The 12,310-nt window shown below is 49.6% G+C and overlaps 1 long non-coding RNA gene across 1 annotated transcript; it reads right to left on the bottom strand.

Annotated features, from left to right (window-relative positions):
- Positions 1-5,584: 5,584 nt before the first annotated feature.
- On the bottom strand, positions 5,585-12,101 carry LOC127482287 (uncharacterized). The gene is made up of 3 exons (XR_007908484.1): positions 11,953-12,101; positions 10,186-10,353; positions 5,585-6,343 (listed from the first exon to the last, which is right to left on the bottom strand). It is a non-coding gene; the product is annotated as an uncharacterized LOC127482287 (long non-coding RNA).
- Between the last annotated feature and the right edge of the window lie 209 nt (positions 12,102-12,310).

Here is a 12,310-nt window from a genome sequence, read left to right as displayed (position 1 = left end):
CACTGTTGTTTTTTTTCCCCCTCCAATGAGATGTTATGGATTCGCTCTCCTTATTTGATCCCCAAGCCCCGTGCAGGGATATCAGGGCTCTGCCAAGCCCTGGACTGGAGGGTTGGATGCTGCAGGCAGCACAGAAATCCATCACCATTAGCAGCTTTGCACCCCCCAGATTGAAGGGTTTTCCCTTTAGCAGTGGTGCTGAGTCAGTTCTTACAGGAGGGCCATCTGGGATAAGGGGGAAAAGAGGGATATCCTGGCAAAATACTGTGAAACACAGTAAAACCTCGTGGCAGGATTTGAAGGGGGTCCCAGCCTGGTGTGCCCCATCTGGGAGGAAAAAAATCTGGGATAAATGAGGAGGCCAAGCTGCTGTCCCAAAGGCTGGGATATGGGGGCTGTTTCTCATCCATAACCCAACTCTGGGTTCAGCTTTTCACCCTTTGGACCCCCCAAATCACACCCAGGGGGGTCTGTACCAGGCAAGGAACTGGGCTGTGCAGCAGAACTGGGGGCTGAAGGCAGCTCTGTGATGCAAATGAGAATTTCTGCACCTCACATCTCACCCCCAGGCAAGAGTCCTTCCTGTGGTTGTTTTGGTAGGACCTACATTGGCCACCAGATGCACTGGCATCCTAAAGAGCATCCCAAGGCCTTCCAGAGTCCAGACACCTGGATGTCAGGTTCCCTGTGAGCAGTGAGCTTGAAAACAAAGCAAAACAAATGTCCCTGCTCATTGCAGGGGGGTGGACTAGATGATCTTTGGATGTCCCTTCCAACCCAACTCAACCCAACCCAACCCAACATTCCAGTTTATTCCATTCCATTCCATTCCATTCCATTCCATTCCATTCCATTCCATTCCATTCCATTCCCTCCTCTCTTAAAGAAAACCCACCACAAAAGTTCCCCCCCCCAACTCCTCTGCTTCAGATTTGATTTTCTTTTTTTTTTCCCCCTAATTTTTTATTTCTCTCCCTTCTCATTCCCCCTGGAGAAACGATTTGAGGGATGGCTGCTGTCTTTCCTGCTGCTCTGCTGCTCCTGCCAACAGGCAGAGAGTTCTCACACAGCTCCTTCAATGGCCCAGCAGCACAGAGAGGGAATAACCCCAACGTGGAACAGCAGTGCTGCTTCCCAGATAACACAGTGCTCCAAAGGGAGCCTGGGTGCTGTTCCTCTGCAGATCCCACTGCCCAGGGAAGTGAGGGCCAGGAGGCACCACTGCAGCAGAGCTGCTCCTTTCTCGTGGGAGGTGGATCTATGAGTTTTGTGCTGGATTCCCGGGTGGTCCCCGTGGGACACGAGAGGGGATGGGGGTTTGAGGGTGCTGAGCTGGGTGAGGGGCTGGGATGAAGTTCAGTGCAGACCATGAGGGGCAAAAATGTGGAGTCATTTGGGATCCTGGTGGGGCTTTGCTGCGAGCAGGGTGCAATCAGAGCCTGGCAAGCAGTGTTCCTGAGGGTTGGTGGGACGAACTGCAGGGAAAAGGGCCAGAGCGGTGTCGTTTCAAAGAGAGTGGGCAAAACGTAATCATACACTGGGAGGACTAATCCCGGATTATCATCAGGGGTTGGAAGGGATAAACCATATCTGAGCTCCCAGCTTTCATCCCCCAGGGCTGGCAGAGCAATCGCAGCCGCCCCTGGGTGTGAGAGCAGAGGGAGGGCGAGGGGGGCAGGGCTGCCAAGGGCACGGGGGGAGCCAGAGACCCTTTGTCCAGGGTCCCGTGCTGGTCCATCCCCATCCCAGGCCCTTTATCCCTGTGGATCCCCTGCAGCAGTGGATCCATCCCCTCCCATGGCCGGCTCCGTGACCGCTGGCCGCTGCTCTGCTCCTTATCTTCTTGGCTTCTCTCCTGAAGTACAAATTGACCTCTCAGAATTTTCTCCTTTAATGCCCTTGTTCTAAAATGTTAATAACTGGTCAGTGACAGGCTGATTAAGCCTTCCTTCCTCCCTTATTTAGATTGGTGTCGCTGCAGCGGCTCGAACGGAGCCGTAAAGAACATTAACACCCGCTCGGCACTGACAGCGCCGACCGTTCCCGGGGAATTGATAAGGGCTTTTGCTGGAAATGGATTTGGCTCCGGCAAAACAAACGGATGCCTCGAGCTCCATCCATCTCCCTTCCTTTAATAACTTTCGTTTGTTGGGCACTATCTCCAGCACCAATTAATGTAACAGATGCCCTTTGTCCCAGCAGGGGCTTTTGCAGGAGTGGGGTGGCTTTAACTCCCCTCTCTCCCCTCCCTCCCTTCCCCTTCTGTCACCTCTGGGCTCAGGGGTGAGCTTTTTCTCCCCACATGGCCCCAGGCAGGGGCTGAGTGGCCTAAAATAACATTCTTTTTTGCAGCATCATGTCTGGGTCCATCCCTATGTCCATACCCACATCTCTACACAGGTCTGGTCTATATGGAAATCTGGATCTTTATCAATACCTATATCTATAGATCTGTATCTGTATCTTTACCTATACCTGTGTCTATCTCTGTCATCCATATACCTACATTTACATCATCTATATCCATATCTACATTCCATTTTGTATCAATTACATCTGTATCAATATCCATATCCATTTAATCTGTATCAATATTTACATTCTTATCACCTATATTCAGATCTTCCTTATCCATATCATCTCTATCTGTGTCTGCATCTGTGGCTACATCCATGTCATTCATGTCCATATCCATTTAATTTGTATCCATATCCATAAAGTCTGTATCTATATCCATATGTATCTGTATCCATACAATCTGTATCTATATCCATACAATCTGTATCTGTAGCTATGCCTGTATCTATACCTGTCTATATATCCATACCAATATCATCCATACCCATAAAATCTATGACTGTACCTATACCCTTAACATGCACTTCCATGTCCATATCCATAACTATTTCAACTGGATCAATACCAGTATCTATATTCTTATCATCAATAGCCATTTCTTCCACATTCCTATCCTCTGGATCTACATCTGTAGCTACACCCATGTCCTTCACATCCTTATCCATATAATTTATAACCATTTCCATATAATCTATATCCATATCCATGCAATCCATATCTACATCCACATGATCTGTAGCTGTAGCTGTACCTATACTTGTATCTGTCCATATATCCTATCCATATTATCATATCCATAAAATCTGTCTGTCTCTATATCCTTAGCATGTACATCCATGTACATGTCCATATCCATAGCATCATATCCATAAAATCTATGTCTGTATCTATATCCTTAGCATGTATATCCATGTCCATATCCATATCAACCAGATACATAAAATCTCTCTGTCTCTATATCCTTATCATTTATATCCATGTCCATATCCATATAATCTATGTATGTATCTATATCCTTAGCATGTATATCCATGTCCATGTCCATATCCATAGCATCATATCCATAAAAGTTGTCTATATCTATGTCCTTAGCATATATATCCACATCCATGTCCATATCAACCATATTCATAAAATCTATGTCTGTCTCCACATCCTTAGTGTGTATATCCATGTCCATGTCCATATCATCATATCCATAAAATCTATGTCTGTATCTATACCCTTAGCATTTATATCCACGTCCATTTCCATATCCATATCAACCATATCCATAAAATCTGTCTCTATACCCTTAGCATTTATATCCATGTCCATGTCCATATCCATATCAGCCAGATCCATAAAATCTGTCTCTGTGTCCTTAGCATGTATATCCATGTCCATGTCCATATCCATAGCATCCATATCTGTATCCATACACGAGCTGGGAGGGGTCTGGGGTGCTGTGGGGCAGAGGAGGGAAGTGTTTCCATGGAGGGCTGGAGCCCCAATCCATGGAATGCCCCCCCAGCCCTGGGCTGTGAGGTCACAGTGCTGGGACACAGCAGGTCACAGCTCATGGATGTGATGGGAATGGGAACAGCCCTGGCACAGAGCACATCCTGGCTGCTGCTTTTCCCTGGAGAGCAGGGGGTCTCCATGTGCCTCCTTGGGCAGCTCAGCAGCTCTGGGATGGTGCCTGAGGAGAGGGGGCAGAAGGACCAGCAGGAGCTGCCCCTCTGCCCTGGGAGGGACCCCAGCTCTGTTCCTGCAGTTCTCACTCCAGCAGTGGCTCTGACATTTGGAAAAGGTGCTCTTTTTTCGCCTTATGGATGGAGAAGGTTCATTCTGCCAAAATCATGGAATCCCAGAATGGGTTGGGAGGGACTTAAAGCCCATCCAGTCCCACCCCCTGCCCTGGGCAGGGACACCTTCCACTAGCCCAGGTTGCTCCAAGCCCTGTCCAACCTGGCCTTGGACACTTCCAGGGATGGAGCAGCCACAGTTTCTCTGGGCAACCTGTACCAGGGCCTCCCCACCCTCCCAGGGAAAAATTCCTTCCCAGTATCCCATCTAACCCTACCCTCTGGCAGTGGGAAGCCATTCCCTGTGTCCTGTCACTCCAGGCCCTTGTAACAGAAACCTGCAGGTCCAGCTGAAGAACACTGAGCCCCCAGTCCATGTCCTGCACCCCAATCTTACCACATGAAACATGGTTCAACTACACTCTGTGGGTGGGGAGAGACTGGAGAAGGGCTGAAGCTGCCAGGGGGGGGGGATCAGCACATGGAGCATCACTCTGAGGTCTGAGCATCCCAAAATCCCTGTCACCCCGACCCCTCACAGGACAGTCTGAGCCTTCCTGAGCCTGGGCTTTGGAACACGAAGCTGGTGATTTTAATTACCAGCAGAGAGAAGAAAAGAGAGGGATTTTTTTACAGCTGGGTAAGTGTTGCATGGGGCAAGTCAAGAGTTTTTCCTTTTATAGCCTCTATCTCACTGTTTGAATATAATCTCTTTCTGTGTCTGCTGTAAATACTCTCCTACAACTTCAGAGTGGCTGTGCCCCGACCCTGGGGCTGCTAAATCCTCTCCCTGCAAAGCCCTGGGCTAAATCCAGCCCATACCTGGCAGGGTTATTCCTGCTCAGGGGGTTCAACACCACTGCAGGGTTTAAAACACGCCTGGCCCTGGCCAAGCCAGGTCAAAAACCCCTGGAAGAATGGGAAAGTGCAAGCAGGAGAGGATAAAGGGGCTGCTGCAGCAGCTGGGCAAAAGGAGATATATGTATGTGTACATGTTTTTTCAAGAGTGAGAGAATAAGCCTGAGGCTTCGGTCAGCTGTCACCAGGCTGAGATAAGGATGGGGGAGTTTAAATCCCATTTAGACAGAATCCTCAGGGAAGGGCTGGAGTGGGGAAGGTGGTGGGAGGCAGCACAGATCCAGCTGGTGGAAATCTCTCCTCCAGAGCAGGGATCAAACCCAGCCACGAGTCCTCCAGCAGGAAGAAACTGGGGGCCTGATCTCCCTCCACCACTTTTGAATCCTTTTTTGGCTGTGAAAGGGCTTTTCTAAGCTTTTGCTGATGCTTTGGCACCCAATAAGGTAGAGAAACAAATGTGAAATCGAAGGCCAGAGCATCCAACTCCTTCCCTGTCACTTTATTAAAATGGTGTAAAATAAATTCCATCCTCCCATTTGCTTTCTCTGGAGCTGTGGCTGTTTTTTTGGAGCAGGGAGAAGGTGGAGGCTGCAAGCCCAGGCAGCTCTGGCTCCTCTGCCAAGCAAAGCACAGGGGGAATGGGACAAATACATCAGAAAAAGCCCATCTTACAAAATAAAACCTTGAATCTTCACTTGAAAATGAAGACAAAATAATTTTCTGGTGCAACTGAAAAGCTAAAGGGGGTTGCAAGGGTGCAACATAGAACAGTTTGGGTTGGAAGGGACCATGGCCTTCTCCTCATCCTCAGCTTCTGCAGAAACATCTGATGTCTCCAAATGGGCAGATTTTGAGGCAAAAAAAAAATCCTAGAAGAAGGTGCAAGGGCAGTTTTGAGCCCTCAGCTTTGTCTGTCTTCATGAGAATCCCAATTACAGCCGAGTCTGCTCTGATCCCTGGGGTCCTTCAGCTGTGCTGGGCAGGGGGGGCACAGGCAGGGCAAAACTGAGGTTTTTATTATCAGGTATGGGCCAAGAGGGCCTGAATCTCAAGGGAAACAAAACTAAATGGAAATATGTGGGTTGAGGACAGGTTTTTTCACTTGTGGTTGCCCCGACCACCACACTGGAGAGGTGCAGGAATTCGCACAGGCCAAGTTTTGCAAATCATTAAAACATGGGGGTTTTTAACACAGTTATGACTCCAAATAGTTTTTGTCCAGGATTAGGAGCAAGCCAAGGAGCTGCCATCCTGCAACACCCTTGCTGGCCCTGCTCTCTGTGCTCTGTATCTGTTTTGTGTTGGTCACTGCTGGAACTCCTTGACACAAGGTCTGGTTGCTGAAATATCCAGAAATAAAGAGTTAAATAACATCTATGAGACAGCTACAGATTTTTCTAGTAGAAGAAAACTTTCCTACATTTTTTTTTTTCTCCTGTGGAGATTCCTGCCTTGTTTTTTCTCCCCCAGCACCTTGTGGTACCAATAACTCATCCCAGGTAGCAGCGATGGGCTCGGGATTTGATTACTGATCTGATTTAGGCTGTCAGGCCCAGCGTCTCTCTGCAGAGATTGCAAGTGTTTCATGGACAATTTGCAATGAAAGAGAGAAGCTTAAGGAGTGATTTATCCCATAACAACAGCAGTGAGCAGAACTGAAGGGCTGCATGAGGCAGCACCCAGCACACGGTGTCGCTTCCACCAGGCTCTGGAGGTGCTGTCACACCAGGGAGAGCCACAGAGGAGACTCAAAGGGGAGGAATCTGAAATGCAGGTTCCTCCTGCATCTTCTCCTCGGTGTAATGGAAGGATGAGGAGGTTGGATCTCTTCTGTGATGATGTAAGTTGGTTGTTAGGGTGATTTCTGTTGGGAAATCACAGCTGGATCCGTTGCAAGTGCCAAGTCACTTATCCCTCCATGGTCCCTGCAGGAGGAGGAGCCCAGCTCACCTTGCAGGAGGTGGAGGCTGCTCAGGCTTCAGGGAAATGAGAAGGCTGAGGAGACACTAAATATGTTGAAGACACACTAAATAAGTTGTGTATCAAAGCACAGGCATTGCCTTTCCCTGCCTCCACCGTGGGAACAGGCTGCAATCAGAGCTTGAGAGCTGTGGTGTCAAAGAGTCTTGTCCTTTCTCCACCTGCACCTCAGCTGCCTTTTTTATTCTGGGAAGGATCTGCCTCACCTGAGAAGTCCTTAAGATGCCACAGACAAGCTCTTCTCTGATTAAGTGCTGAGGGAAGCTCCTGAGAGGGTTGTTTGATGTCACCAGGAGAGGCAATGAATCAGCAGCAGCATCTCATCCCATCGCTCCCACAGCGTGGGGAGCTCGGAGCAGGGATGGTGGGCACAGGCTGCCTCGGTGTCCCCAGCTCCAGGCCAGGGGGCTAGAGGCACCAAGGGGTTGTGACAGGGCTGGGAGGTGGGGCAGGGACATCCCTGGAAGGGGAAAGGCACCCTTGGTGGAAGGAGGTGCCTCATTCCCATCAGTAGGGTCGGAGTGACCTTACTGAGAGTTTCTGAAGATCTTGGACAACCTTGACAGCCCCATCTCCAAAGTCCTCATTCCCAGGCATTGACACTTCCTCATCTGAACACATTCCAGCCCCAGATATTCCCTTGGCCCAGCCTCATTACCCACTCCCTAGAAGATGAACATCCCTGGGTGTATTCCAGCTGAATCACCTTCCTCCCCCTTTTTCTGCACTAATTAACACCCCAGGTATTTCCTCTATGGGTGGGTATAATTAATTAATACCCCAGGTATTTCCTCTCTCGGTGGGTCCATCTCCTTTTCCACTGTGCCTCCAGGGCACCTTTTCATCCCTGCCAGCAGGAGAACCAGCCATGCCCCCAGATTTATGTCCCCACTCTGCAAACACCGTGTCCTCTCTGGGAGCAATGGAGCAGGAAATTCAGGGAGCTCATTGCAGCGAAACCCGGGCGTGTCTTTGCCGTGTCATTGCTCCAGGAGGGAAGTCCAGGAGAGCTCCTTGACCTTCCCCATTGCCTGCTGCTCTGCTCCGAGGGAAACTGGGAAAACGCCTCTGCTCTAATCCCAGCCTGGTGGGGGGAGCATCTTCTCTCCATACCTTGATTTGCAAACTTGCCTGGAAAAGGAGCTCAAGCATTCCCTCTCTGCAGTGAAGGGCAGCCAGCACCCCCATCGAGGGGCTTCGAGTGAACCCCAAACCACCCCGACCCACTTCACTCCCCGGAGCCAAGGAGATGTTTTCCTCTTTGGAAGAGAAGAAGTGGCACTGGAGGGCCTGATTCTCATCTGCACTTGAGCTGCTCCAAACATAAAAGGGCTCAGGGAGCTGCATGTGCAGCCTGGAGTGGAAATGAGAACCCAGCCCTTCAGCTGCTGGGGTGCCTTCAGCAGCTCCCGTAAAGGGCCCCAAATTGTCACATCCCTTCTCCCCCAACACCCCAGGAGCCAGGTTCCAGGGCAGAGGGATCCCAGGAGACCCAGGTGAGCCCTGTGAGAAGCCCAGGGTGACCCACTGTGCTGTTTAACACCACAACAGCCAAGAAAGAAGCAGCCACGGCCCCAAAGACCCCCCTGGTGACCCGTGTGTCCCCCTGCCAACTCCCCTCCTCCAGCAGGGATGAGCATCACCCTGTGCCACCTCCCAGTGCCCCACTGCCACACCAGTGACATCCAGTTTGCACCAGTCCTTTGGCACTGCAAGGCTCTGCCCACACTGGGAGGGTGTCATGGGTTTGCTTGTTCTAAAAAAGCAAGCAGGGAACTGTTTCCTTTTTGAAGGGGATTTTTGGGTACAGGATTATTCTTTGGTTGTTTTTGTGTTCTTCTGTTGCTCTGCCAATACACAGATATCCTTTAGTAAAGGCCTGTTATTTCTTTCTCCATAACTCCTCAGTTGGAGCCTCTTAATTTCATATTTACAGTTGCTGAGAGGGAGGAGTTTGATCTTCTTCATAACTCACCCTCCTTAACAAAACCCTTCAGTCTCATTCAGCTGTGACAGAGGGCTTCTTCATGGAACCATGGGATTGTTGAGGTTGGGAAAGATCTCCAAGATCATTGAGTCCAACATTTGACCCAGCCCTAACCCACTCCTTCAAGTGCCACATCTACACATCTTCTAACTCCCTCCAGGGTTGGTGTCCCCACCACTTCTGGAGGCGATTTCTGATGAAATCCAGGGAATTAGACTGACAACAAAGTGCCTTTGAGCAACTGAAGAGGAAAAGAAACGTCCCTCACACCCTCTCTGCCTGCAGCACCTTGTTGAACCTCTGGTTTTGGGGGTGTGCACTCAGAAAACCACATTTCCACCTGAAAATGAAGATTTATGGAGACCCACGAGTTTTTTGATCCAGGTTCCTCTTCCCACAAAATATCCAAATGCAAAGGGATATGAAGATGTTGTTTGAAGGAGTGCACATTATATTCATTGGGGCCAGGAAGATGTTTGGGGGATCTACAATTAATGGGAATCACATAAAATGATGAGGATTTGCCCATATCTGTCTAAATTTATATCCATGACAGAAGTAACCTTGCATTGTCCTCATGTTTAAATAGTGCCAGCAGAATTTCCTCTGGATTCACCTCAACAAACCAAGCCCCACAGCCCCATATTTCTATTTACAGATGGTGAAGGAGGTGTTTTCCCACCTCATCTTGTCCTTCCCAGGGCTGGAAGCTGCTCCTTGCACAAGTTCTCTTGGCCATCTGAGGAACCCAAGGTGGGTTTGTCCTGGGAGTGCCTCACTCACCACCGGGGCAGAGATGCACCTACTGACCAGAGAATTAGGAATAAGTGTGAATCTGGGTAAGGGGGTCAGGAATAAGGTGTGAATCCAGACTAAACCATGGCCTTAAGTCACTACACTCTGAAGGTTTTTTTTTTTTCTTGATCAGTTTGTGCATCTGCTGGAAATGATGTTTGAGGAGGACCAGAGCAGTGTGAACTCAGGATTATGCTAATGAGATGAATAATTTCAGGTTAAAAAAGAATTAAAGAGCAGAACACCTTTGAAAAACGCTGAGCTGCTTCATCCTGGTGCCTCTGAAGTGAAAGGCTTTGTTTCAGAAGTGCCAAAACATTTTGCTGCGCTATTTTCCAAAGCTCCAAAGAAGTTTTCCCCCCCCCCTTTTCCTTTCCTTTAAAAGGTGAACCAGAAGTTTAATTAATTGACAAAACCAACCTGAAATGCTCCTGCAAGAGGAAATTGCCACTTTGGGGGAGGCCACGGTGGGTTTTGCTGGTTTTCTCCCCCAGCATTCCCATCTCCAGGCACAATTCCTCAGGCACTGCCTCAGCTGCAAGTCCTTCAGCTGCTCCTTGGCTCAAGATGAATAACATCTTTTTCTCTCTACATGGGGAAAAAAATAAGCAGTGGGAGATTTATTTTCCTAAAAGACACCCAGTCTCTTCTGTCTCTGTCTGAAAGGCCATCGTTACCTTAATGAGAGATTATGGAACCACCACGACCTTATTTCTCCATTTAATTGTCCCACCTTTGTTCAAAGCTGGGGACAGGGCTGTTATTGGGACAAGTGTGGCTGTCATTGGGAATAAATCTGCCCTGAAGGAGGGGAAAGTGGGGCTCAAGGGCTGGTTTGACCTCTCTGCTGGATTATTTCAAGCCAACCTGAATTAAACCCGAGCCCTTCACAAATGACTTCCCGGCTAATTCCACTCCGGGAGAATAAATTGGAGGCAGGAACAAGCTCCCAGGCTGGGAGAGGTAATTATTGTGACAGGCCACCTGAGATGCCCAGCTGAAGGAGGAGAAGGCCCTTATGACCCCACTGCCTGGCACAAAGTGACTTTGGGAATTCTCTGGGAGATGCCAAAGGCTTTCCTCTCCAGTCCCAGTTGGAGCTTGCTGAGTCCTCCCACCTCTCTCTTGGCCTTCTCAAGGAAGAGCTTATATTATTTCCAGTTTCATGCAATTTATTGCATCACATCTTTAGTTTTCTCCTAGGCTTTGCCCCCTTCCCAGAGCTGAAATACCCCCAAAAAAGCAGCTGAGCTCCCCCAGTTCCCAGCAGGCAAACGCCAGCCTTGTTTTCCCTAATGCAAGGGGAAAAAACAACATTAAAAAATCCTCAGACCAAATAAAACAATCAAAAAACCCAAACACGTCTCCTCTGAAAGAAATAAAACCACTTTCTGTATCTTTATACATCATAAAGGTGCAGGGAAGGGCACAAACACCATTTTTATTTTTTAGGTTTGCAATTCACATTTAACCTGGAGCCATCTGTCTCACGAGCAGCTTGGCAGGGAGAAGGGGCCCGAGATGTTCATCTGCAGACGTGTCTCTCTCTCCAGGTCCCTCGATTTTCCAGCTGCTTTAAGGCAGGAGGTTCCTGCCTGGTGCCTGATGAGCCCGTGGAGCTCCTGGGTGGGAGTGTTTCCACCTCCACAAGTGCCACCAGCCCCAAAATGCCTTTGGGAGCAACCAGCCCATCATCACTCAGCGATGTTGACACCCAGAGTGCCCAGATTTGGGGGTTGGTGGTTGTTTAAGGAGGTTTGAGCCCCTCTGGGAGCTGCCCTGAGGTTGCACCTCCTTCTGTGGGGAGTCTCCAGTGGCTGGTAAAGGCTGGGCTCTCAGTGCCATTCCTTCCCTGCAAAGCTGGACCTTGCAGGACAGGGAGCATTCCTGGGCATGAGGAGGTGGGTCATCTCCAAACAGACACGTCAGGAAGAAAATAAAGCACACCCTCACCCTCTCCAGGCAGCCACTGGAGCATCTGCTCTGTTCCTTCCCTCATTAAATGCATTTTTGAGACTGCTACACGTCTTTGGAAATGAAGATAGAGTTGGTCCCCAGGCCCTGAATGCAAAGGTGTGTCCCACAAGGGGCACTGGGATGGCCAGAGATTTTCCTCCAGGCAGCTCCTCAGGGGGCAAACTGAGCCATCCCATCCCTCCCCTGATGGGACCAGGGGTCCTTCCTCACCTTCACTGGAGCACAAAGCCACCCCTAGGACTTTGTCCTGTTCCAGCACAAGGCTGCCCTCAATGGGTCCAATAATTCCTTGGCCATGGAGAGGGATAACCCTGATTTCCCAAGGGCTCTGGCCACCTCCACAGCAGCTGTGCAGTGGCTTGGACCACAGAGTTATGGAATCATGGAATGCCAGGATGGTTTGGGTCATAAGGGACCTTAAAGCTCCCATGGGCAGGGACACCTTCCACCAGCCCAGGGTGCTCCAAAGCCCATCCAGCCTGGCCTTGGACACTCCCAGGGATGGAGCAGCCACAGCTCCCATGACAACTCTTGGAGGTGCCCAAGGAGAGAAGGTGGCCTGGACATG

Source organism: Manacus candei, unplaced genomic scaffold (assembly GCF_025592945.1).
Source record: "Manacus candei isolate 608988 ecotype Guabito, Panama unplaced genomic scaffold, ASM2559294v1 h1tg000086l, whole genome shotgun sequence".
In the NCBI taxonomy this organism is placed as follows: Eukaryota; Metazoa; Chordata; class Aves; order Passeriformes; family Pipridae; genus Manacus; species Manacus candei.
This window is presented reverse-complemented; position numbering and strand designations above follow the sequence as displayed.